This window comes from Eufriesea mexicana, unplaced genomic scaffold (assembly GCF_001483705.2).
Source record: "Eufriesea mexicana isolate 0111107269 unplaced genomic scaffold, ASM148370v2 scaffold4331, whole genome shotgun sequence".
NCBI lineage: Eukaryota > Metazoa > Arthropoda > Insecta > Hymenoptera > Apidae > Eufriesea > Eufriesea mexicana.
This window is the reverse complement of record NW_016912318.1, coordinates 370,036-396,603: the sequence shown is the minus strand read 5'-3', so window position 1 is coordinate 396,603 and position 26,568 is coordinate 370,036.

The following is a 26,568-nucleotide window of genomic DNA, read 5'->3' as shown; positions in this document are numbered from 1 at the left end:
AATACGAGAAGCGTATATATACACGAGCTCTATAAAATAAATTTCAATATTTAATTTTAAAACAACCGATATTTAATTATAACACGTGTATAAATCTTTGTTTGCGCCAGATGTATGTACTGACACACGGATTAGCTATTTGGAGCTGAATGGAAGCGAGGTCAATGGATAGAGTGATTAAATAGTTCAGGTGTTTGTTTCAGCGTGAGTCTCGTCTTTAACTATTAAAACGCGTAGACAAGGATCCGAATTTTCGATACGAAGCAAATTTTTAATTTACCGAAGTACAGAGGCAAAGAATGGATAGTCATAAAGAAGAACAGTCATAAGTCTGTACAATTATTGTAAAATTATTATTCATACTTACTACTTCATTTCTAATTTCCCTTTATATATAACTTTTGGGATCTGATATCTATTCTTCATGCCATCTATATTCCCTACATTTATATTCCTGTAGGAATTCTAGGGTTTGAGAGTGAATGCAACAGAACACTTGGGCCTACCTAGCTGATGACAGGATTCAGGCCGAATGTTTTTGATAACATCTGGACTGCACGTGGAAGGACTAGTGACCACGTGCAAGGATCAGATGACTGGGATATTTATGACTGTATCGATAATATTCGCAAACAAGTAGCGAAAGTTAGGAATGCGTATGAGCGTTTAGAGTACCTAGCCCACTGACGGCCAGGTCGCGAGGGAGACGAGAGAACGAGAAGGAAAGCACGCGTAGAAGAGAGTAGGTTTAAATAGAGAGTAGGTGCAAGGGATGTCTTAACACTATGCTGTCTACACGTCTAATCGGGATTCTTTTGTTTGACACCGGTAGGACTGACTCACAATTTGCCCATGATACCAACATGGTATCATCGGCATTTGTCCGATAGTTTTCGCATGACACCGGACGACATAGTGTTAAGACAGTCCTCTACAGAGTTTGAAGAAGAGTCGATGTGAGAATAATAATTGTATGATCATAGTCCAGTTATTAGTCCAGTCTTTTACTTTGTACTTCACTCCTAAGTCCCTCCTAGCTCGTAATCAATAATATATTAGAATAAACCAACATACTCTATTCCTTATACCTGCCAATCAAAAGTATCCCTACATTTGCACCATTAGAGCGGTATGATGTTTTCCACGGCTACTCATCGACCCTCATAGTCACGGATGACAGGCCACGACCCTTGTCGACGTTCAGCCTAACTTGCCTTACATATATTTGTACCATTAGAGGTGCTGTCAGTTAGATTAGACTATCAACGCAAGAGTTCCTCAGTTGGTTGATTATTACTGACCTGACAGTTAGCCAATAAGCCACTCATCAGTATAGGTACTCTGCCAATCGAGTACTCTAAATTGTACCTCTCATCTTTACCTAGATAGGGTAGACCTAACGTCGACTGTGCATATTCCAAGTCGTTATATATACATACACCCTGTTATGATAATAATTCAGAGAGAATATCCCCTACATTTATATTTGTAACATTAGAGGTGCCCTAAGTTAGACTAGACTATCAACGGAAGAGTTACTCAGTTGGTTGATTACTACTGACCTGACAGTTAGCCAATAAGCCACTCATCAGAATAGGTACTTTGCCAATCGAGTCCTCTAAATTGTACCTGTCATCTTTACCACTTAGTCCTAACATCGATTGTGCATATTCCAAGTCGTTGTATATACACGCTATGTAAAACGTATATATATAGCTATGATAATAACTGGGAGAGAATATCCTCCTCGAACACATTAGTACTAGAACAATCATAGTAGCCATGCAACGCGTATGCCGAGCCTCTAACCGTGGAGGGTGCAGCGAAGGATCATAAAGGAAACGGAATCAAAATGAGAACATAGAGTCGCATTAAAAAAAAAGGAAAAAAAATGGCGATCGTAGGTGAAAAAAGCGTAGCCGAGCTACAAAAGCTAACGCCACAGAGAGTAATACCCAGCCTGTCCTATCGTCGGCCATAACAGGGACACGGGTTACACAAACTACGTAACTCGGCTCGCACACCGTCCTCTCCGCCTCTAATACCTTCGTAACTTTTATAGCGGTCGCTTGTTGTATCGCAACAACGGACTTACACGTGAATATAAACGAGAGAGTACACGTTGCGCACGTCGCCGGAACAATGCAGGGAACGTCGGCTGGTCGTTATCGTTCCAGGTGATATTTTTCGTTAGGACGACAGCGATTCCTGCCTCCTGCGTCGCTAGATCCCGAAGGTTCTCCGATATCTCGCAGTCGTGTCTTCGATATTGGCCCAGAATCTGCACCGATCTTCCCTAGCCAGTTCGAAAATCAAAATTGTGATCTATGTGCTTTCGTAATGCAATTTCTTTCTTGGGATTAGGATCTTAGGTATCTTACAATTAGGATTCTTAAGATTAGGATTCTTAGAATTAGGATTTTTGAAATTAGGATTCTTAGGATTAGGATTCTTAGGATCTTAGGATTCTTAGGATCTTAGGATTCTTAGGATTAGGATTCTTAGGATCTTAGGATTCTTAGAATTAGGATTTTTAAAATTAGGATTCTTGGGATTAGGATTCTTAGGATCTTAGGATTCTTAGAATTAGGATTTTTAAAATTAGGATTCTTGGGATTAGGATTCTTAGGATCTTAGGATTCTTAGGATTAGGATTCTTAGAATCTTAGGATTCTTAGAATTAGGATTCTTAGGATCTAGGATTCTTAGAACTAGGATTCTTAGGATCTTAGGATTTTTAGAATTAGAATTTTTAGGATCTTAGGATTCTTAGGATCTTAGGAATCTTAGGATCGTAGGATTCTTAGAATTAGGATTCTTAGGATCTTAGGATCTTAGATATCCCTGTATCTTGGATCGATTACTCCTAGAGGAGTTGTCTGATACCTCGCAGTGAAGTCTTCGAAATTGGCCCAAGATCTAGACCGATCTTCCCTAACGAGTTCGAAAATCAAGAACAAAATCAAATTATGTTTTATCAGTGTTTTTGTAATAGAATTTCCTTCTTAGGATTAGGATCTTAGGTATCTTAGGATAAGGATTCTTAGGATCTTAGACATTCCTGTATCCTGGATCGATAGCTCCTGGAGGAATTATCTGATGATACCTGTCAGTGATGTGTTCAAACTTGGCCCAGGATTTGGACCAAATTTTCCTAACAAATTTGAAGATCAAAATTTCGATTTATCAATGTTACTGTAATGAAGTGAATACTACTACTAATAGTTTGTCTATACACTATCACACTTCTCTCTAGTGTTTTGCTTTTTATTAAGGTATTTTTAAGATCTCAGTTGTGTTACGAGTAGTTGTTCATATTCCCTGCTAGTCTGCTGAAGTAACGTTAGTATTGTGGGAAAAATGGAAATAAGCTGTCGTTAATAATTAACAATATTTAGAAAATGTTCAAATAGCAATAAGTCTACCAATTATTGAACATCACGCGTCTAAAATAAATTTTGATCTACTCCACGAGCAAGTCTTATCGTTTCTCAACACTATATACAACTCTGTCTCTCCGCACTCTCTTCTTTTTCCTCTCCATACACTAGCTTTTTAATCTTTCCCTTAAACAGGCCCAAATTTGGTCATACTAAGGGTCTCACGCATCGTCAAGGGTCCTAGGCTTTACACCGTGGACCCCCGCTTTCTCCTTTACGATCTTTTTACGAAAAGTACGATGCTACAGTATAGGTGGATGTCTAGAACCATAGCTAAGTGATCATGCAAGCACGTGTCTGTCAAAAAGATAGAAACGAATACGAAAATATCGGAAGTGTGTTGGAACAGGCATAGAGTAGACGCTTCTATGAACGCCAGTCGGTGTAGTGCTCTGTCGCGCCGCTAGGAGCAGCGAGTGGCGCTGCAGTCTCCACGTTGCGACTCTCTACTTTGCGTTGCATGAAAGAAGTCATCTGAGAAACTTGTTGGACCGAATCCCCACCAGTCCAACCATTCTAACATCATGGCAGAAGTAGAGTAAAACGCTTCCCTTATTGGTAGAACTGATCCCTTCCTATTAGCCCGGTCATAGAACACCATGTGACAAAGAAAGCGAACAAAGCAACGAGACAAAGTGAGACAGACGCAAAAATAGATGCATGAGCGTAGACTCATCCCAAAGCGTAGTAGTGCTTCCAATTCGTTGTAAGTTAACTCTGAGATAACATTTCTTTCGCTGATATCTTACGCCTATGTTAACGTACCACGTTACCGAACGTGGAGATAGTAGTTTTGGGAGTGTCATAGAAGAGTGGGTATTACTAACGAGAGTATAGGCGGAGCAAGTGGAATACCTCTCTTGCCACGCAACCGAACGAGATGTCTTCTTTCCTGCAACGCAGAGTAGTGCTCTGTCGCGCCGCGAGGAGCAGCGAGTGGCGCTGCGGTCGCGGGACGTCCCCTCGCGTCCACATTGCGACTCTCTAGGTCTCGACGGACGATTTTTCCACGTCTCATGCCACTTAACCTGCTCCTGATAATCCTTGATAAGTGGGAAAATAATTGCATCGCAACGAAGCTTTAATCGCCGTGTCGATTGCCGCGAAACCATCGCAAATTCGATAATCGCGTTATCGTTTTTAATTATTCCGAGCTTACCGCGGGATTAACTCGTTCGCCGTTGTGCCATTTTTCGTGCTCACACACGCGTTGGTGCTGGACGCGAATGATACGGGCTGTTTATGGAAACGGAGGACTTTCGAACGCTGTAAATGTTTCATTCGCGACGTCGTGGTTGCTTTGTTCGCGAGGTATAAGAGCGTGTTGTACAACGGCGCTTAAAAGCTTCGGATTATTTATTCGATAGGAAGAAATATTTGAGCTTTTATGTGTTTTAGAGTGGGATATATAGCCGTAAAAATCTTGGCGTTTCTTAAAAATTATAGCTCCGGATTGTTTCGTATTCCTTCTGTCGGGATATCTCTTTATTCCTTGCAAAGGATACCGCGTGTTTCTCGTATTTATAGTACAAATGTTTGTAATTTTCCCGTTGCGTATCCCCCCGAGTCTTTTATAATAATTTTCCCTGGTTGCATTTCGTTCCGCGTTTTCCCTATTTTCTCTACGATGTGTATCATAGCAGCTTAATGGAATTAACGTCCCGTGATTAGGAGGGCTAAACCATGGTTTACAGAGCTTCAAAGCTTTCAAAGCACGCGCGAGATAAATGTCTCTTACGCAAAAATTCATAATCTACCGAAATTAATATCGTCCAATTTTCGTTTAACGACCAGGAAAAATATTCGTGGTCTATCGTGGTCCCATGATTCATGTAATCTTTGAATATATATAAACTAAGAAAAAAAATTGGTAAAATATTATTTTAAAAATTCTAATTCTTCGTTTTCTCTTTTTCGTCAATTTTTCGTGGTCCCATTAGTAATATTACAAAATTAATAATATTAAAAAAATTATAATCCTTCATTTTGTTTTCTTCGTCAATTCTTCGAGTATTAAAAATGATCTCGTTTTCTCACTATACAGGGTGCCCCAAAGAAAACGTATACACGCTTTAATACCTTATTCTTTCTAATTTATTTTGTCTTTTTTAGGTACAACTTATTTAAAATAACGGCTGATTTTAGACTAGACTTTAGAAAACGTAAATATATTTTAAAGTGCTGCCACCATAATCTGCAATCCGTCTGAATATATACTGTTTTTATAATTACGCAAAGTATGTATACATTTCTTTGGGACACCCTGTATATGTGCAATGCACGTAATTTCACTACATACTAAAAATAAAAATTAGTAATATTAAACAAATATGATTATTAAAAATTAATATTAATTTTTAATAATAATGTTTAATATAAAAAAATAATATTAAAAAAATTCTAATCCTTCATTTTGTTTTCTTCCTCATTTCTTCGAGTATTGAAAATGATCTCTTTTTCTCATTATATATGTGCAAAGGACGTAATTTTACTACATAATAAAAACAGAAATTAGTAATATTAAAGAAATATTATTATTAAAAATTAATATTAATTTGTAATAATAATATTTAACATAAAAAAATAATATTAAAAAAATTCTAATCCTTTATTTTCTCTATTTCGTCAATTTTTCGTGGTCCCATGATTCATAAGAGCTTCGGAGATGTATAATACATACTAAAAACAGAGATTAGTAACATTAAAAAAATATTAAATAATATTAAAAAAATTCTAATCCTTTATTTTCTCTATTTCGTCAATTTTTCGTGGTCCCATGATTCATAAGATCTTCGGAGATGTATAATACATACTAAAAACAGAGATTAGTAACATTAAAAAAATATTAAATAATATTAAAAAAATTCTAATCCCCCATTTCGTTTTCTTCGTCAAATTTTCCGAGTATTAAAAATGATCTCTTTTTCTCATTATACGTGTGCAGTGCACGTAAATACACTGTGTACGGTAAAGAAATTGAGGCACCTGTACCTACGTGCCTCGCGTTAGAGCTGTTGGGCTATTAATCTAGCCTGGCTGGTTATTCGAATTAGGTTTAGATATACCGTTCGGAAGCAGTCGCGGTGCTAATTCGAGATAGAAATCAACTGCAACCTAGATATCTAATTCGGAATTATCTGGAAATTAACTTAAGCATATGTACTTAATTTAAACCGAAATTAGCGAGCCTAGTGAACTTAAGGCTCGGAGATCTAATCGCGACGGGTAGCAGGAGCAAAGTATGCACTTAACTTAGAATTAATTAAGACTTAGGTGCTTAACCGGGAACGTGCGTAGAGTAACTTCGAGAGTCTGACATCACGAGAGCTGATTTAATTCAAACTTGTGCATACATTTACAACGCATCTGCTCATCGACGTAGCGAAACACTTGCCTAACAAGCCTTTTCCTTTCCCATATTCGTTTCATATTTCCAAAACATTCTCGCCGTCTCAGCTAACCGTTTGCCAAATTGACCTCCGCAAATTGCCAACTCCGCGGAACAACGGGTAAACAAAATTGATACAAACGCAGAGCAAAGCCAGTCGAATGGATTCCTTCGCTTGAAAACTCAAAACAAAAATTCGACAAGTGGAATTAATCGGTTTTTGACCCCGTTTGCTGCACGTTTATCCTCCTACCAAAGCATCCTCCATATTTTAACACTAAATCTGCCATTTCCAATCGAATCACAGCTAGAGGCAAGAATGAAAGAAAATCATCAAATAATATATCAATATTATTTTATTTATTATTTCATTTATTTAACCCCTTTGCACTACCATGACGAATTTATCTCGTCACGAATTTCTCATGCCAATCACGTAATTAGATTTCATCCATTTAAACAAAATTCGAAGCATTTCCAAAATTTTTATTTCCAATTTTATCGTAGATGGAATAGATATACAGTGAGTAATTAAAATTAAATACTATATAATTCGATATATTATTTTTCGTAATTAAATCGTAGTGCAAGAGTTAAAGGAAAAATCGCCATAACTTCGATTACGGAATTTTTGATAAAGATTTAAAATTGGGCGATTAGGAATTAGCTAGATGAAGAAATAAAAGAAAATCCTTAAATAATATATCAATATTATTTTATTTATTATTTTATTTATTTAACCCTTTGCACTACCCTGATGTACCATCGTGTAATTATATTTCATCCGTTTAAACAAAATTCGAAGCATTTCCAAAATTTTTATTTCCAATTTTATCGTAGATGGAATAGATATACAGTGAGTAATTAAAATTAAATACTATATAATTCGATATATTATTTTTCGTAATTAAATCGTAGTGCAAGAGTTAAAGGAAAAATCGCCATAACTTCGATTACGGAATTTTTGATAAAAATTTAAAAATTGGGCGATTAGGAATTAGCTAGATGAAGAAATAAAAGAAAATCCTTAAATAATATATCAATATTATTTTATTTATTTAACCCTTTGCACTACCCTGACGTACCATCGCGTAATTATATTTCATCCGTTTAAACAAAATTCGAAGCATTTCCAAAATTTTTATTTCCAATTTTATCGTACATGGAATAGATATACAGTGAGTAATTAAACTTAAATACTGCATAATTCGATATATTATTTTTCGTAATTAAATCATAGTGCAAGGGATTAAAGGAAAAATCGTGATAACCTCGAGTGCGAAATTTCTGATAAAAATTTAAAAATTCATCGATTAGGTCGTGGTAGGTTCAGGTTTAGTGTTAAGAATTCTCCCAGAATAATCGCCTAAGATTAATTATGCACGAGAATACTGAAACAGGTGATTTAGTTAGCAAGACTGACGTTCGGGGTTGAACAGGAAAAGGGGGTGTTACAGTTGTGGTAATGGTTACATAGATTTTTAAATATATATGTATTGGAATGAGTGGAACAAGTATGCATGGGATGGAAATATCTAATGAATTCAGGTTATTATGATAAATAAGTTTGCGTGTAATGATCGAGGCGTTGTGTGAATTGTGTATGTTAATGTAAAAGAGAGTGATTTGGAATATGTCAGTTGCAATTGAGTTTTAATAGTGAGAAGAGAGTAATCGTGATAAATTAACTATATTTCAACGCAATATTTGTGTTCGATACTCTTTGTAATTAAATAAATAATTGTCCTTATTGTTATTAAATTTCATCCACCACTAACAATAATTATGAGATTATAAATATGAAACCGGTGATATACTCGTTTCTCGTAATTAAAAGTCGAAAAATCGGTACAGAATGTTAACTACGTAAATAAGAATATGTTTCGAGAACGAAAAATACTTGTAAATTTTTCACAGACCGGCGCACAGCGCGATATCGCAAGTTTCATCAGCGTAATGCAAACGTGCGTTGTTTTAATATTGTTTTGGCAAGAAGAAAGAACTTTCCCAGGTTTGTGCGATAATTATGTAAAAGTACACCGGGAGAAAAGGAACGTGAGCGAAAAAGCATAGCCATTTCGCGAGAGGCAGGGTACATTGCAATGGTAACGCTAATTGCGCGTCATTGAGAGTGGGGGAGAGGGGAGAAAAAATAAAGCAAAGGGGGAAGAAAGGGAATCGTTTATCTTAAAAAGAACATAACCGAGTGAAGCAGAAGAAGCGAAGTTGTGGCTTCGTTTAACGAAACTTGTAAAAAAGTCTTCTAGGACGACGCCAGCACAAATTTACACGAAAATTCATGAAACTGGGAAATCCCTGGTATGCGGGCAGTAAAAGAATCTTTGAACACCTGCTACGTATTTGCATAAATGAAAAAGTGGCAAAAGTTCCTTCCTTCCTGCCCGTAACCTGCAAGATAATAAATTCCAGCCAAGTCGCAGCCATCATGGAGTAAAAAATACTTTTATAAACACGTTCGAGACTCCTGTATCGCAAATTCGTCAGAGATCCTCCGAGTCAAAATTAATTCCGATATTTCTTCGGATATGCAAAGAGCATGCAAACAGTTGATCGCGATAAATGTACGTTTCAGATTATTTTGCTGTTTATTTATATCATTTATTTGCATCGTTTATGCTTCAAAGCGCAAACTTTGGCTGAGAAATATGGAGAATGCATGATTGCAGTTGTTATTAACGTTGGAAATTAATTTTATTATCTAATTGACAGTTTGATTATTTTAATTATCAATTATTGTAGCTAAATTATTGGTCGAAAATGTCAATGCAATCAAAAGCCTATACAAATTGAAGTGACTGTAGCAATTCAATAGGTTTTGATTCCATCATTTGTGTAAAATTATTAGCTTACTATGATACCAGTCGAAAATGTCAATACAGTCGAAAATTTTCATCAAAAACCTATGCAAATTGAAATGGCTATTGCAATTCAATAGGTTTTGATTCCTTCATTTATGCAAAATTATTTGTTCATCACGATATTAGTCGAAAATGTCAATATAATCAGAAACCTATACAAATTGAAATGACTATAGCAATTCGATAAGTTTTGATTGCTTCATTTGTGTAAAATTATTAGTTCACCACGGTATTAATCCAAAATATCAATACAGTAAAAACTTTTAATCAGAAATCTATATAAATTGAAATATATATAGCAATTCAATGGGTTCTAGTTCCTTCATTTATATAAAATTATTAGCTCACCATATTAGTCGAAAATGTCAATACAATCAAAAATTCTAATGAAAAACCTATACAAATCGAAGTGGCTATAGCAATTCAATAGGTTTTGATCCCTTCATTTGCGTAAAATTATTAGCTTGCTATGATAGTAGTCGAAAATGTTAATACAGTAAAAAATTTTAATGAAAGACCTATACAAATTGAAATAGCTGTAGCAATTCAATAGATTTTGATTCCTTCATTTATATAAAATTGTTAGCTCACCATGATATTAATCTAAAATATCAATGCAATCAAAAATCTATATAAATTGAAATGGCTATAGCACTTCAATGGGTTCTGGTTCCTTTATTTGGACTTAATTTGTCAAATTATTAGCTTACTGTGATATTAATCCAAAATATCAATACAGTCAAAAATTTTAATCAAAAATCTATACAAATTAAAATGGCTATAGCAATTCAATGGGTTCTACTTCTTTCATTTGTTTAAAATTATTACCTCACCACGATATTAATCCAAACTATCAATACAATCGAAAATTTTAACCAAAAACTTACACAAATTGAAATGGTGGCGAAGTATATTACAAGTGCACCATCGCGAAAGGGTTAAACCCAAAAACCGACCCTTGATGCCTATAGTTATACCCATAGTATCAAAAGTCCTTGAAGTCCAAAGGTTAGGTTAGGTTAGGTTAGGTTAGGTTAGGTTAGGTTAGGTTAGGTTAGGTTAGGTTAAGCAACCTGTAACCTCTAACACACCTGTCACCATCGTTGCATGACCGTAGTTAATTCACAACAGGATCACACGCGTGATAAGTATCGTATCAGTGACGAGCCGCGAGATGTCGCAGCGTACTTACTGCGACGCGTGAAATTAAGTCGGCATCGCGTATGAAATTTAATCAGAATCCATGGAAAATGATAAAAGTTGGCCGTGGCCCGGCCACCCTGCCGAAGGACCGGATAAGTCTGCTCGGTCGCGCGATTCCCAGGATCGTAAATTTCGGCTGATGTCGCCTCGCCTTAAGTTTTCCCCAGAGCTAGGGGAAGACGAGGTTCTACGGCACGACGTAGCCGAGAACTCGAATTCATCGATCAGCCACTTCTCGCTGGAACTGTCTGGATCAAGGTGAAGTATCCTTCACAGGGGGAGAAAAAGTGGAAACTCTTTGCGCGTCGGTGAAATTCCTGGAAGGGCTGGCAGAGCGTGTCGAGAGACGAGGAGGAATTGTATGGAAAGAAGTCGCTGGAAATCCTGAATTTAGTTCTAAACGTATCTCGAATTTTTCCCGATATCTTTGACGCCGGGAAATAGCTTCGATGGCGGCACACGCGTGCACGGGAATTTGTATTTTCCATCTATTTCCAGTTTTTCCTCTCCGGGCGCTTTGAAACGTGCCATTAAATAGAACCAGGGGGTAAAAGAACGACCAAGTGTAACGGGGAGTCCTTTGAAAATGTGATTACGAGCCAAGTGTAATATACCGGAGAGCAAATTAAACAAAATTAAAGTCACGCCAGATATATTATTATATTTCGTCGGCTGAAGATATTCCGTACTTGTTCCAGCACGTACCATTTCGATAATCGAAATTCATTTGGTAATTAAATACCGAGCTGGTGAGCACTAAGGACAATGGAAATAAATATCCCATACACACACTTGTTACGAAAGATTACTTCCTGTCTTCAAAATAATTAAATAAATATTATTAATATTGCAGTAAAGCTGCAACTCTGGTTTCTTGTCAGAATGCATTACAAAAAGGACATGTCTTGTATCTAAAAGCCTGACAGTTTTAGATATAGAAAATGTTGGGAATTTCGTGAAGGAAATAGCCAAATGATTAACGTGCAGAGAAGTAACCGTATTCAGTTATACAATTGTATTTATAAAGGTTTAATGTACGTGAAATTTATACACTTTATGCAATATACAAATGAAATACTAGAGTCTTCTTTAATCCCACTGTGGGTCACAATATATAAAGTATCTATACTGTTCCTGATCTGAGAGTGAAGAGCTCCGAGGTACAGCAGGTCCTTTTAAACCCCCCAAACCGACCCCTTGATGTCCAAGGGTCAGTATTGGCCTGCAACCTCTAACAGGCCTGTCGTCATCGTTGCATGTGCGTAGCTGACTTCCAACAGAAAATACAAATTAAGGTCCTGTGGGGTAATTCTCTCATTTCATTCCCATATGCAATATGGTTCGTTTAAATTGACACAAATTTCAGGTAGAGAAGTGGTTAAAAACGAAAATTTCTTGCACGAAGATCTGAGCTTGGCACACTTGCTGTGTGTGCATGGAAAGATATTTCTCCAAATATTTCAAAGACAAAAGTCCTGAGGAGAATTTATCAGACAAAAATTGTGCATTGTCTTGTGTAAAATAATTTTGGTTATTATAAAAATGACTCTCAACTATTTTCATAACTGCTATTTACTGAGGAACCTGTAGCGTAGGAGCTTTACACGATTAGGTTACCGAAAAATGTAAGGTTTGCACGGTAACAGTTCAATTTTGACACCAAACTACCATGACAGGTCCAAACAGATGATCACTAGTTGGGAAAATGAAAGACGAAGAAGACCAAGTGACTAGAAATGAAAAATCGATTATTTCAGTTATGGTAGCTTCGATATCAATACTGAAACTCGGTAACATCGCGATAAAAGCTTGGAAAAGCCCGAAAGGAATACGCGAGTGTTGCGCGAATCCTCGCGAGACACCGTGTCAACGCACTCGTGTTCACGCCAGGCCGCTATAAATAAAATGTAATTTCGTCATCGGGGATGTACACACATGCGCGAACGAATCGCCGCAATTTGTCGATGAAAAACTGCGAATTCCCGTGTCGATTCGTTAGCGACGATCGTTAGCACGAGCGAGACGCAATCTCCGTATTGTCGAGCAATGTTTACCAGCCCGGTAGCCATTACGTTAGCCCATCACGTCGCGCGAAAACATCGTGTTTGATATCTCGACACATGGTCGACTAAAATCGCGTTCGTTCCAAATTATTCGCCGCAAAACGGAAATCCTGTCCTCTACGGCAACTACCAGGAACTCGTTTACTCGTAAAAGCAACGTTGATTCCTCCTACGCGGCCATTTTGTAATTATCTCAAAATGTTTTCGACGCACGGTCATAAGCTGGTTAAGAGACTGGTTAGAAACTAATTTTTGTTACTGGACCAAACGTATTTTTCCAACGACGAAGATCCCAAAGCCACTAATAGGGACTTCGTAAGCCTCTCGGAGCGCCCTCTGGACTTCGTGCGCCTCGGCGGCCATTTTGAAAACTCGTTGGGACGCCGTTGTCGCGGCAATACTTCGGTCTACTGGACTGAAGACTAACCGAAGAACGCCGATGATCTACTGGCTGAGGGTTATTTAATCGCAATGGCCCAGTCCCCACGTGGCTGGTTATCGGCAATTTTCGACGCCGGTGATCATCGTAAATTTCTCCACGATCAGCAGCTCGATAATTACAGCCACGATTTCTCCGTTTCCCCGTCGATGGAATTTATTTCGCCGTTCATCCGCGCCCGTCCAGACGCTCTTAGGGGAAATGGAGATGGGATACATTCAAATTTTCCGCCTCGAGCTGTAGCCTCGTCGGCTTATCTCGTCGTTCTCTTCGTTCTTGCAGAATGGAGAGAGCGATTTTGCAAATTCTTCGCTTTTTTCGTTCGGTGGGTTTAAACCGATTTACTTACGCACATAGATGAAAGTATTCGAACGTTCAGGTGTTCTTAGCAAGTGATATATTCCTGTTGAATTGAACTATGTGGGACAATAATTGTGGGCATAATAAGAGAGAAGTCTGGAGATAAAATAATTCCACTACATATATATATATATAGGATTTATGATCTATTTATTACAAATAAGTATCACTGGTTGATCACGAAAAATATTTGGAAGAAACGTATGATATTATTCAAAATATTGAGACTTGAATATTAATTGAAAAATGAGAAGTCTTCTGTTGCTTAAGACTCTCTTGCGAGAAGTTTCCACTTAACTCACTAGCGCCACCACGATCCGTATCTCCAACGAACCTACCGTAAATATCGTATATATCGTCGAACTGTTTTGTTAATGTCACCAATATAATGTAAAGTATTAATGAACTATGTGGAACAATAATTGTGGGCATAATAAGAGAGAAGTCTCGAGATAATATATTGTAGTTCAACTACATATATATATAGGATTTAAGATATATTTATTACAAATAAGTATCACTGGTTGATCACGAAAAATATTTGGAAGAAACGTATGATATTATTCAAAATATTGAGACTTGAATATTAATTGAAAAATGAGAAGTCCTTCGTTGCTTAAGACTACCTTGCGAGAAGTTTCCACTTAACTCACTAGCGCCACCACGACCCGTATCTCCAACGAACCTGCTGTAAACATCGTATATATCGTTGAACTGTTTCGTTAATGTTACTAATGTAATTTGGGGATTTTTGGGTATAATAGGTGATCGAATTACTATGGAGTTTCCCATTGAAATCTGTCTGTTTGTCTATCGTTGGGAATCGATGGGGTTGCGCGATATTTCGAGGAGAAACGAAGTTGGTATCATGGTTATTTCGCAACAAAACGTTTTGGGGCCTGGATATACGTGTGGTGAATAAAGAAAAGCGGTCGATATCGAGGTTCCTTCGCACTGAGGCAAAGTAATGTATGACTTTGAATGGTAGGACTACGGCCTCCAACCCTATTTTATGTTCATCAGGGCTGAAGCGAAGGAAATAGAAAAAGAAAACACGAACGTGCTATTTACTTCCACCGTTGATTTACCGACACGTGTCAATAAACCATTGTGATCCTGCGGAGTTATCATGCGATGCAGGAAAGTCTTCCTAAATCCTATCACTCATGGTATTTTCCCAATACTACTACATTTATTACGTTTTCTCTGGTTTCGAATATTTTCGAAATTTCACTCGTAATTCTCCTTTTCTAGTCTACCAATTTAAAATTTCCTAGGTCCCCTGAAAAATTGTTTTAATAATTTCTTTGACATAAGAGAGCATTTCTAAATCCTGTCACGCATGGTATTTTATATTCGATATACTACTGCATTCGTTGCATTTCGCGTACATTTCGATATTTAAAAATATTGTCCATAATATTTTCCCTGTATTTAAAAATTTGAAATCTGCTAAGTTCTCGTAGAAAATCGTTCAAAATAAATTTCGTATATTAAATTTCGTCTCTTACGTACGAAAATATCCCTAAATCCTTCGCTCGTATTTTACATTATACTCGATGCTATTGCATCCATTACGTTTCGTGTATTGCACGTCGTAACCTGTAGAGATTTACAAATGATACTCTTTCAAGTTTTCGAGGAAACGTTTAAAATGAATTTTGGTTACTCGTACACGTGGAATTTAATTATAATACAGCGGCGTAGCCCCGACAGGTTCGGTGCGCTGATGCGATTCAGAGAACGTGATAAGTCTCCTGAAATGATCGATTTAATCTTCGTAATAATTGTCGTATATGCATAAAATAAAGGTGGAATATTTTATACTAAGCTTAGCTTTATAGCATGACGAAAGTGTAGAGTAAAACCGGCTTGTTGAATTACTATCAGCCACAGTGGGGTTGATCAAAAGCTTTTATCGAGCGTATCTGATTCTTCAAAATGCTCGTAGCATGCACGAGATGAGGCAGAGTTTTCGAACTTCCTATTCATAGTTACCGCATTTCGTTTATTTCCCACGCGTGTTATCGAATCCGGTTTCCATTCAACGAAGAGCAGCCCTTTCATTCGCGCAAATTGTCCCGAGGTTCTTCGCGGTGGGCACCATGATGGATTTCTCGAGATTTTAGAAAAATAGCCAGTCATCGAGAACGTCTTATTTCGAAATTACGCGAAACGATAGTTTGGTGTTAAATAGAAAATTGCCGGTAATTACTAGCAACGTACGTAGCTGTGCTATTCAAATCCAAATATGTACAGCAATTATTACCACGGAACTCATTACGTGGCCGCGGGAGGGGGTACCTCGGTACGATAAACAGGTATAATAATACATTCGCTGGCTTATTTCAGTGAAACTATTTTCATATCTCGCGTAAAACAACTACCGGTTGTGCTTGCATAATTGGGGTCACAATATCAACGTCTATATGAACGAAAACGCCAACAATCCGTGCTTCACCACACTCCGCGTACATGTGCAAACAGAAAGGAAAATCAAATGCAAATCATTCTATACGTATAATCCGGAAATATTAACATACTGATGTAAATGAAAATTTTCTAATTGGTACACGTATAATGTCCAAGATTTGTTACAATTCATAGGGAGCCTGACGCAATGGCGGGTCAAACAGACCCGATGTGTTCTCGTCGTGTAATTGGTACACTAGTGCCCAGGAGAATAATCAAAAATCCAATTTGTATCGCGAAGAACTGAATTCTAGATTCCGAATTCGATACGATTCGATATAATTCGGGTACCCAAAATGAGCAGTCAAGTTTGTAGGATGAGCACCCAAGTATGTAAGAATAGAGAGTCTGCTTAATAATATTTATTATTATACTGGATAAGAATATAATTCTTGCTATTCTATTAGGACTCTCTTCATCGACTCTTTTTATAAAAATTCATGCTATATACTCGTACAAAATTCCACGTTCATTCTAGGAACCCATTCATACTTCTCGTGCTACCTATAAGCTAGCGTAGGCACTCCCTCGATCCCCTATCTCGTGAATCGCTCCACTCACTCACCAGTGCTCACAAAAGTACAGAAAGTTGGAATATTCGATTACCCATATCGAGTACTAGATGGTATAAATATAATAATAATAAATAATAATAATAATGTAGGATTCCAAGTCACTCAGCATTTAGGACCTGACTGCTGGAAGACCCTAATGGGTTCCTTAGACCTAAGTTCCAGACAGAGACACTCTATCATAATAAACGAGTGTCCCTCATTTACCAATCCTACTGTAATATAAATTAAAATAAAATAAAATAGAAAGGTATATAGAAGTTTAAACAGGAGACATTGGCTCACTGTCATGGTTGTCCTAGAATCTGTCTGGTCCCAGAGTCATCGAGGTCCCAAGGTTGTCTCGACTAAGGATAGCTAGTTCCCAAGGTTGTCTCGACCAAGGATAGCTAGAATCCCAAGGTTGTCTTAACCAAGGGTAGGTCCAAGGTCCCATGGTCCCCTGGTGTTAGTAAATCACTGGGACTTGAGTGACTCTGGAGCTTTAGTGATACTGGTTGGGTAGGTCAAGGTGAATGGCGTAGGAACCCTAGCAGTCTTGGATCATGGCGATCCGAGGATCTCAACGTTGCCGGGACCTTGGTCAAATCTGGGATTTCGACGACCATAACACCGCGAAGATCATAGAATCGGTGAGCTCGAGGCTAAAAGGATCTTAGCTTGACTAGACAACTCTGGGGAATCCTTGGGATGTGTGGCTCTCTCTGATTTTGTCGACCTAGATGATCTCTTGAGACTTTCTGAACCTGTGATCCTTCTTTTCGTTGTGTTTTATAAATTGTTTTACTTGTCATATATAATAGAGATAGTTTTGGTTTTGGGTTTTGGGTCGAGCTAGCTTTCATTGCACTCATTCGTATTTAAAACTACACGTAGCTGATTTGTCCCTGAATTATTCCTGAATAATTAATAAGCCTTCCACCTGTTCTCATCTACATATGTCTGTCAACAAAATTTTATTTTATTAATTACTATAAAATTCTTTCATTTGCCATTTATAATAATGTTAGTTTTGCTCTTTGGGTCGAGCTAGTTTCCCTTTGGTAATGTATGTATATATAAAACTATAGTTTCTTATATACATTAATGTTCTTTCTCATCAGCACCCTTCATCCTTTAAATAATATATTTATAATAATATTTATAATAATGTTAATTTTGCTCTATGGGTCGAGCTAGCCTCAATAGCTTGCATTTATTATTATTATTATATAATATTTAATATTACAATATTCAATAATAATTAATATATTATTATATAATATTTAAAATTAAACTTCCCATCTACTATATATACCTATATATACCTATCAATAAAATTTGATCATACTAATTACTCTTAAAAAACGTTAGCTTTAGTAAAGTACGTATACCCTTCACCTTTTAAATCCCGTCGAATTCGGAATACACCTCAGCCCTGTCTTTCATTTGCCATTTATAATAATGTTACTTTTGCTCTTTGGGTCGAGCTACCTTCCCTTGCATTTATTATTATTATTATATAATATTTAATATTACAATTATGTTAATTATAATAATACTATAATATAATTATGTTAAATCAATAATATTACAATATTCAATAATAATTAACATATTATTATATAATATTTAAAATTAAACTTCCCATCTACTATATATACCTATTAATAAAATTTGACCATACTAATTACTCTTAAAAAACGTTAGCTTTAGTAAAGTATACCCTTCACCCTTTAAGTATTATTGTATTATAATAATGTTAAATTAATAATATTATAACAATATTATATATACTTATCGACAAAATTTGATCACACCAATTACCCTTGAAAAACGTTAACTTTGGTAAAGTATGTACATTATAAAACTATAGTTTCTCATATACGCGTCATGTTCTTTCCCATCAGCACCCTTCACCCTTTAAATCCCGCGGAATTCGGAATACCCCTCAGCCCAGTCTTCCATCCCCTCCTCCCCAGCCCGCTCCTCCGCAGAACATGTTCCAGCAATCACAGTCACAAGATCTTCAGCGACCTAACCCCGGTCCAAGTAATCAATATCAACTTCGAAACGGAAATTTAGAGCTTCTACCCGCCATATTGTTCCCGGATCTCGGTGCAACACTCTCACATATGTACATACCGATACCGATCGAACCACTGAGCGTGTTTTCGCAACAAAACATGCAGGTGGATTGCCGTTGTCCCTTTCTCGGGGCGCTCTGGCCCGAATAACGCTTCCATCGACACAGATCAATGGAATCCGAGGAAGAGGCGGTATCCCGGAACAGCCTCGTCTGGCCTCCTTTCTTTGACAGTGTCGGGCAAGAGATCGCGTAGAGGCTGTGCTTCCTTTCCTGCGGCCGGGGATCTAGGTCGACCAGGTCTATCAGCTGGAATCTATCAATTACATAAAACACCAGGTCCAGGCGCGTTATCCAGCTTCGTTACGTACGAATGTCACCGAGTAAACAGACTCTATCCGCAATAAAGCGTGACGCGCGTCGCGCTGGTGGAAAAAGGCTGGTGGATCGGTGGAAGAGGGGTTGCCGGCTAGGTGGTAAGGAATAAACAGGGCAAGGGGATTACGTTACACCGGCGAAGGGAAATTCCTGGGCTAGAGATAAACGCTGAGACGCGTGTCTAATGCAGCGTACCAGGGCTTATCAAACCTCGCCGTCGCGTTATCGTGTGTATACCTGCAAGTACCGCCGCTGTGGACAGTTTACACTTTTTCACGTGGACGTACGCAGCTGGAGCCCGCCGGCAGGTATTCGTGTCCAGTCTTGTTTGCGCTACTATGCGCCCGGATAAATTCTATCTCATACCCTCTGCTGTATTTCAGAATGTTCAATGTAATCGCGGATTTACCGTCTCCAGTCGCGGTGGATCGAGCCACGTGCAATTTATGTGACCGACGCTCCGCACGTGTATCGAGTTCTTAATCGCCACTTTGCCTCTTTCCTTTGGGTCTGTGTTTCGCTGTGCTTTTTACAAGCTGCGCTTTCTTAACCCTTTGCGTTGGGATGACCGGGGTTAACTTATCGCGAATTATTCGTGTCAAATATAGGGATTGCGAGCTATACTAATCACGGGACCAAAATTATATTTTTACGAGACATTTCAACGGTACCAAAATTTGCAGAATTTTTGAAAATTTTATTCTGGGTAAAAGAACTTAATATTTTGTCGTAGATGGAATGGGTGTATTGAGGTTAATTGAAATTAAATGCAATTTTCACGTATAATTTTTCGTAATTAAATCGTAGTATTTACCACGAGATGGTCTTTCTTAACCCCTTGTGGTGGAATGACGGGGCTAATTCGTCGTGTCCAATCTCGCGATTATGAGCTATACTAATCACGGGACCAAAATTATATTTTGTACGAATCGTTATAACGTTGCCAAAATTCGCAGAATTTTTCAAATTTTTATCCAATTTTATCGTCGATGGAATGGGGTAATATATGGGTTAATGGGGTTATGGGAAAGTATATAGTATATGGGGTTAATAATTACATAACTTGCATCTACACATTTTCTTCTACAATATTTCTTTTTGTATTCAATTTCTATATTTAATTTTAATAAAAATTATATTTAATTTGTATTAAATATATATAACAACGTCATCAGGCTCTGATGGGATACAAAAACCGTTTCGGGTCTCCCTCAAGAGATTATAAACAATTATTCAAGTATATTCCTTGAAAGACAAAGCGTTTTCAATAAAGGAATGACTGTACGAGTTAGTCTGTCTCGATTCACCTTGCCTAAGAATCAAATTGTATTTTGTCGTGTTGGTTTTATTATAGAGAGGCGTTATTAACGTATGACGAAGGTTATTAACCCTCTGCATTTGATATATGTCAAATTTAAAACAACGTAACTATATAATATAAATTTCTATACGATTTCTAATTACCGTTTTAGAAATATCGTCCATTTTATAGCAGAAAGTCTTCGAATAGCTATTTATCCTACGACGAAGCTTATTAACCCTCTGCACTGGATATATATCAAATTTAAAATAATGCAACTATATAATATAAATTTCTATACTATTTCTAATTATCGTTTTAAAAATATCGTCCACTTCGTAACAAAAATTCCTCGAATAATTAATTATCTCTAACAAAAGAATCTCCGAGTGCAACAGATTAATACCCCACGTTGTCCCTTTACTATTAACACCAAACGTATCAAGCAGGGTGAAATGACTTTCAAAATTCACTTTATAATTCGTACATTCATTGCTAATTCTTTAACCTGACTTCCTGTAAATTCTCTTATTTTCTCGCTTCCGTTTTTCTCTTAATTTATTTTTGACTTCGAAAAATTCTTTGCATACCCTACATACCACGAAGGGTCATTTGACCCTCTGTGGTAAGAATAGGTATGTGTAAAATACTTGTACGTTTAGTGTTAAGCTTCCAAGTACCCTTCCGATATAATTAGGCTCCCAAGAAGAATGCCACAGTACCTAACGTGCTCCCTAAATAGCCACGTTTGGCTACCATATTTGCCAACTACCTAACTCGTGGTACAAAAATTCATCTCACCTTCGCAATTGGAAAATTGTTCCCAATTTCCACGCTTACACTTAAAATTCGACAACTCTTACCCGCAACTAAATAATAGCAAAATAATTATTCTTACCTTAGCTTTTCTGCATTCTAGATGTCGGAGGATCCTCGCAGGAAGCACAGCACCAAGCCCACCGTCACAGAGCACACACTTCAACATGTTGTCTATCACACGTGACACGGAGAGTCCACTGAACACTCGAAGAAACACGCAGTTTCCTCTTAGGGCTGTTACTACCGTCGCCAACCAAGGCCAGCTTGTGATGACGTACTCAGGCCAATGACTCGAGCACGAGCTCTCATAAGGTAAACACACAGTGCTATACCATGTCCAACGAGAATCGACAAGAAATATAAACACAACGTTCAACGTGATCGACAGCTGCGGACTCAGGTATGCGGCTGCTGGTCGTCGATGCTCAGGGTCGACTTAGAAATCGTAAACACGTGCCCTCGTGTGTGAGGCTAGTCAAAATTTTCCGTGAAGCATTCAGTTAGCTCCCAGAGCTCGGGTCTGCTGTTTCGGTCCTGGTCTAATCATATTTCTCGTGAATTTTTTTTAAGTTTTGCATTCGGAATTCCCTTTAAACCTTTGCACTCGAGAGTCCTTAACCCTTCACTCAGTCACTATTTAATCAGATTCTTAAGATCGCTGTTAATTAATATATCAAATTTAAAATTATCCAATGGTGCGTGGGATTTTAATTCATTTGGGTACGATTTCTTATTTACCGTTTTAAAAATATCGTTCATGTTGTGGCAGAAAGTCTTGGAATTACTATTTTTCTGTTACCAGAAGATTCTCGAGTGCAAAGGGTTAATCCTCTTACCATCTACACACGACTGGTGACTATAGTGACCTTATAAAAATTAACACAAGTGCTATCGTTTCGCTTAATTTCCTTCGTAAAGAATTACAAGTGTTTTTGTGATGGTCGGTTTTTCTGTTTTCTTTTTTTATTTTATTTTTCAAAATTTTTGGTTCCGAGTGTTAGACTGTGCATGTGTAATGCTTCCACCTTTGGCACAGGAGGGACTCCGCGACGAGACCTGTCGTAGCAAAAGGTAAGTGTTGTATCACGTTATATATAGCGTCTATAATACATTGTTATTTTTATATTTAACTATTGCCTGCGTCTTTTGTAGTATTAATTCGATAATAAATTTTTAGGCTGATCTGTCAATGGTATCGGATCTTCGCGGTGGATTTTGGCGAACAGGGAGCAGTCTCCTCCAGACGTGGTAAGTACAGTATTACCTCTAACTAGTCTTAAGATTGTAGAAAATTGTAGATCGAAATTTAACATAGCTTTCTTTTTTTCTCCTTTTTTTTAAATTGGGTACTATCTTATATAGAAGCTACCGAAATTGTTTTTTAATTAATTAATAAATGGTAGGAATCGACAGTGTTTCTAACGTAGTAGATACAGTACTACCCCTAGCTACTCTTTAGATTGTAGAAAATTACAGTTCGAAATTTTTCTTTCTTTTAAATTGGGTACTATTTTATATAGAAGATACCGAAATTGTTTTTTAGTTAATTAAGAAATGGTAGGAATCGATAGTGTCCTAGACGTAGTGAGTACAGTACTACTACCCCTAGTTATTCTTTAGATTGTAGAAAATTATAGTTCGAAATTCAACATAACTTCCTTCTTTTTCTTTTTTTCTTCTTTTTTAAATTCGGTACTATTTTATATGGAAGATACTAAAATTGTTTTTTAATTAACTAATAAATGGTAGGAATCGACAGTGTTTCTAACGTAGTAGATACAGTACTACCCCTAGCTACTCTTTAGATTGTAGAAAATTATAGTTCGAAATTTTTCTTATTTTTAAATTGGGTAGTATTTTATATAGAAGATACCGAAATTGTTTTTTAATTAATTAATAAATGGTAGGAATCGACAGTGTTTCTAACGTAGTAAATACAGTACTACCCCTAGCTACTCTTTAGATTGTAGAAAATTATAGTTCGAAATTTTTCTTATTTTTAAATTGGGTAGTATTTTATATAGAAGATACCGAAATTGTTTTTTAATTAATTAATAAATGGTAGGAATCGACAGTGTTTCTAACGTAGTAGATACAGTACTACCCCTAGCTACTCTTTAGATTGTAGAAAATTATAGTTCGAAATTTTTCTTTTTTTTTTAAATTGGGTACTATTTTATATAGAAGATACCGAAATTGTTTTTTAGTTAATTAAGAAATGGTAGGAATCGATAGTGTCCTTAACGTAGTAAATACAGTGCTACCCCTAGTTACCCTTTAGATTGTAAGAAATTATAGATCGAAATTCAACATAACTTTTTTCTTTTTCTCTCTTTTTAAATTCGGTACTATTTTATATAGAAAATACCGAAATTCTTCTTCAATTAATTAATAAATGGTAAGAAACGATAGTGTTCTAGACGTAGTGAGTACAGTATTACTACCCCTAGTTATTCTTTAGATTGTAGAAAATTATAGTTCGAAATTCAACATAACTTCCTTCTTTTTATTTTTTTCCTTCTTTTTTAAATTCGGTACTATTTTATATAGAAGATACTAAAATTGTTTTTTAATTAATTAATAAATGGTAGGAATCGACAGTGTCCTTGACGTAGTAAGCACAGTACTACCCCTAGTTACTCTTTAGCTTGTAGAAAATTATAGATTGAAATTCAACATAATTTTCTTCTTTTTTTTCTTTTTTTTTTTAAATTGGGTAGTATTTTATATAGAAGATATCAAAATTGCTTTTTAATTAATTAATAAATGGTAGGAATCGACACTATAGTATTTGAGAAAGTGTTATCTCTTTGGGATTCAGAGTATGTGAGATGTAAAAATGGTTCTTGAGTGTTGATGAATTTCCAAGAGCGTATTTAGGTGCAGATGGATCCCATTCGGAATCCAGGGGTGGAAACTTTCATAATATCGGTTATGATTCTCGAAACAGTTTCAAAGAACCGTTATTTTATATAAGAGTTATAAAGAATCGAAATTGGCGGGAATATCGATTTTGGGCACGGTTAGCTTTCGAAATTTCAGTTCTTTATTGCAAATGAAATTTCACGACAGCTGAGCATCGAAATTACCCTACGTTGAATTGATACATTTATTGCATTGGCAAAACTGTTTATAAAATCGTTTGTCTAACGGTGATATCGATATTTTTTCCACGGAATGCATGTTTACCGATGTGCATTGTTGCTGTCGCGTTGTTTGTTATGTAGATTAATTCCGAATATGCGGTATAGAATAGGCCATAGACGAGGCAGGGGGTGAACTTTGTTATTAGACTTTGTGTTTCGCGTTCTGAAATAGCGATGAAAAATTGACTGGTTTTGCTATGTCTTCCGTGACTTGGAATAAAACCGATGTTCGATAAAGACTCATTTTTATCCAGGTGTAAAATATTATTAAATATTAAAATTAAATTATTATAACAATATAAAATAAAAAATACGCGTGTTTTTATTTTTAATTGCACATTTTAATTAAATAAATAATATTTTAATTAAAGAAATGAGGAGCAGGATTAATTAAAACCGTCCAAAATGTAAAATTATTAACGCTAATTTTAAATAATTAAAAAATAAACAATATTTCTTAATTAATTATTAAATATTAATTTATATCTAGAATTTTCAGTTTGCAAGGAATTAAAAATTGTAAAATAATTTTTAATATACACCGTGACCATTCCCAATTTATAATACATAATATAATTAACCTAATCCTGCAGTTTGCCATTATAGGAAGAGGCTAAAATCATTCTAATATACATATATCGTAGAAATTTCAAACATATAGGTGTAACTTTTATCTTAATTTGTAAAAATTTGTAAAATATTTAAATGATTAAATTCTATCGTGTAAATAATAAATTAAATAAATTAAATAAATTTGTCGGTCGCGCACTGTTATGCTTTTACTTATGTTAGTTTAATTTGTAAAAAAATGTTAACATTATAGAATATTAAAATATAAAAATATTATAAAATATGAATAAATTAATATCGTTAATAAGAAATTATTTGCCGATCTAAGGGTTCAAAAATTTTAGAATCTTATAGTCCATTTGAATACTTGCAAGTTCTTTTCCCATCTGGAAAGCACAAAATAAATTCCAGGCGTTGTATTTTTGATTTTTCATATCTCCAGTCCTGTACGAGATATTTCTGCGTTTCCAGTTAAAGGAAACACGCTACGTATCTATAGCTCGTAGAAGTTATTCAAAGAGTGGAAAGGGGGATACGCGAGCATAGAATACTGATTCGAACTGAAACGAACAAAAAGTTTTCGCTAAGTTTGACACTGTTTTCCCCATTAATCTTTCATTTTCAGAATAAATTTCTTTCTTCTACGCAGAGGGACACGCGAATGCGGCATACGTGAAATTAAATTAAAAGCACGCTATAGCACTCGTTAGAAATCAGGACGTTACTACGTGTAGCAATTTGTACGGCACTGGCTTCCACAAATACGATAAATTTTCCCTACCTGACACAACGGCGCGCACTTGTGACTGTACTATACATTCCTAAAATGCTCGACCCTGCTGTTCCTTGCTCCTGAATGCGAGCTTGCCCGGGCGTTCGGCCAGAAAAAGAATTTTTAAGGTCACCATATTAACTTTCATCGGGGGCCACTAAAATTCTTCCTTCCCATATCGTCACGGAAATTCCAAACATTAGCATAAATATATCCCCGTAAATTTCTTCATTTTAATAACTCCGACACGTCGTTTCCATTTCTAAATCATTCCCCATTTACAGTGAGTCACGAAAGTATACGAATTTTATGAAAATTATATAACAAATTGCAATTTTACCTACTCCTCAAATATATGCAAACTTTAGAAAAATTAACCAATAATTAAACAATATTTTTATATAACTATATATAATATAATATAATAGCTATATATAATAATTTTATAATATTTTTCACAATACTTTCGATACTCACTGTACCCGTTCATATACAAACACCTATATCTATATATTGTACACGTATACATACATATCATATACAAATACCTATACATTAACACTAACCATACCACAGCTTAAATAATTATTTTAAAAAATTTTTATTCTTCCTTCCCATATCGTCACGAAAATTCCAAATATTAGGATAAATATATCACGATAAATTTCTTCATTTTAATAACTCCGACACGTCGTTTCCATT